We start from the raw sequence: 2,500 nt of genomic DNA, 5'->3' as shown, positions 1-2,500 counted from the left end.
GTCGAGTCGGGTGGCGAAGTCATCGGTGTGTCATCGAGTTGGGTTCTGGAGTCGGCTGAGAAGAGTTGCGGGAAGAGGCAAAGGAGCTCCCACAAAATAACGTTTGAGTAAGAAACACACCATCCTGTCAGTAAAGAAAAAAAGGGGGAAAAAAAAGGGGAACGTATGAGGAAGACTATACCAAAACAAGTCCCGCCAAAGCAAGTCAGGCAAGGAAAGTTAAGGGTACACTCCATCTCACCTGGTCTGAGGTCATCACACCCATTTGCGTTCTCAAGAACACCTCCAAACTGCATTTGCTTGCCATCGATATCACCGTGCCACCATTGCTGTGTCACTTGCTATCCAATGCAGGGCTTGTTGCCTGCTGCTGCTTGTGAGTAGGCCATGTGGGCCGAAGCATTTTTGTGGGCCATTGAGGCCAAAGTGCTTTTGTAGGCCATTGCGGCCGAAGATTCGTGCCATTTTGTGGGCTCAGTGGGCCGAAGAACTCTTTGTGAGATTAGGCCACTTGGCCGACTGAACTCACCTGGTGAGAGGCCAATAAGGCTACGAAGTAAGGAAACCCTCAGGGGTGAATGGACAATACTGCCGGGAGGGGGGGGCATGATGGAGCGAACACGTTAAATAACTTTGAACCTTTGAATGTCCTGCTCCTATGCAAATATTGCTGTTAAAAGTAAAATTGAACGCTCTCCCGTTCAAATCCATAATTAGAATGTTAAGTAGTGTGCGTAGAGTGTGAATTGGTTTGTTAGATTGGTGACCCGACACACGAGGATAGGGACATGCCAATCTTACTGTGACACTTGGGTTTTTGGAGTGAAGTGCTTCCCATGTTGTGGGTTAGAGTAAATGGGGGATCTGTGCTGTACGTGAGACAGGGCCATTGCCGTGGGCTGCCCCAGATCGAGGCTCGGGAGAGCCTTGGGAGAAAGGTGGGGGTAGTGTTGCGGAAATGGCCCTTAGTGTGTTACTAAATATAGGATTATCCCAGATCCCTCATTATATGCATGTCAAGCCAAGTTGTTTGGTAAATGGACGCTACATGTGTGTTGGGAGGTGTAAAAGGCTGTTCATCGTTGGTACATTGGTGTTGGACCGCGAGGTTCTTCTTCTTCCTTTCCTTCTCTGGACAATAGACTCCGCCCAGTGCGCTGAGAAGGAAGTGAAACTGAAGGGAGCAGTTTGTCGGCTTCGTAAAGCGGCACGCCCCAAAAAGAAAAGGTGGTAAAAATGAGAGCACCGAGTTGGGCAGTCGGTTTTGAGGCGAGCGTGCGCCGGGAAGACGGTGGTGAAACTGAGCGCCGGTGTGGCATGATCGGCTGAATAGGGCTGGCTGTGTGTGAGTCAGCAGTCGGCTTTAAGGCAAGCGAGGGCCGAAAAGGAGAAGTGAAACTGAAGAAGTAAAACTGCAGTGGGCTTCGAGGTGAGCGAGCGAAGAAAAGGCAGGGTGAATCTGCCGGGAGAGGAACTGAACCTGAGTGCGCCGAGTCTGCGATCGGCAGTGGTGAAACTGAGCGCCGAGGTGGAGCGCGATCGGCTTTCGTGAGGAGACATCGACAGGTTCATCCGGAGTCCAGTGACGGAGCCTCTGACTTCCCTACTCACCTCATGGCTCGACGATGTCTTGGAATCCCATGGACCCAGCCTGCAGAGCCCAACACCTCAATTTGGCTTTGTCTGGTGAAAAGGCCAGGCCTGGACTTGTATACTGGACCTTGGGAGAAACCAACTGAAACCCACCATCGATATGACGGTCTGGTGCAGTCGACCTCGCGGGGTCTGAACGCGCCGAGGCCGCGTGCCTGGGCGGTGCTACAAAAGGAGGATGCCGCCATTTTTGCCACGTGGCATGTTCGAGCTTGGGCGCTCGAATCCGTGGACATCAGCTTGTCAAGAGCCACATTCGTGCTTTCACACTTTCCTCTCGTTCATGAAACATCACCAATTACTCTGTCTTGTCTGCATATTGTTTAAGGCTTATCTCGTTAGGGTCCCCTTCAAAACCCATAATCCGTAGCTCCCAAGTTCAGAACAGGTTAAAGATTAATTATAACATTGTTCGGAATGCGTTGCTTTTGTCGTATTCCCTGATGTCCCCAATAAATCTGGCTGATTCGTATGAAATTGCCGCTTTGAATTAATTTGTGCCGCGCCGAGGAACGATCCGCTCGATTTGGATATAAAAACCAAAATGGTTACAGACTGGTAGACTCCGCTCGGTCGCTGACAAAACCAGTCTGTAACCGGGGTCTATTCCCCCAGCTGGCAAGGTACACGTGTATTTTGGTATCGTGATTCGAGACGCGTAACCTGAGAATTGTGCCGAACCAGACGACGTAATAACTCCGGAGACGGCGGTGGTTAGGGTGGCGCCGAATCTGTAACATTTGGCTCTCGAGAGTAGGGTGCGAAACCCCAAACTGGTTACGGACAGTGATTGACGTGCTCGTCAGAATCCCCCCCACCCCCGAACCTCAACAATATATATATATAT

At 50.9% G+C, this 2,500-nt stretch overlaps 1 protein-coding gene across 1 annotated transcript in view; it reads left to right on the top strand.

Annotated features, from left to right (window-relative positions):
* LOC147033787 (uncharacterized) overlaps positions 1–2,500 on the top strand; it is a 174,615-nt gene that overhangs the window by 18,784 nt on the left and 153,331 nt on the right. The gene's annotated exons all lie outside the window — the stretch shown is intronic.

Source organism: Eptatretus burgeri, chromosome 1, assembly GCF_056783735.1.
Source record: "Eptatretus burgeri isolate ZD-2024b chromosome 1, Ebu_testis_v1, whole genome shotgun sequence".
NCBI classification, from domain to species: domain Eukaryota; kingdom Metazoa; phylum Chordata; class Myxini; order Myxiniformes; family Myxinidae; genus Eptatretus; species Eptatretus burgeri.
This window is presented reverse-complemented; position numbering and strand designations above follow the sequence as displayed.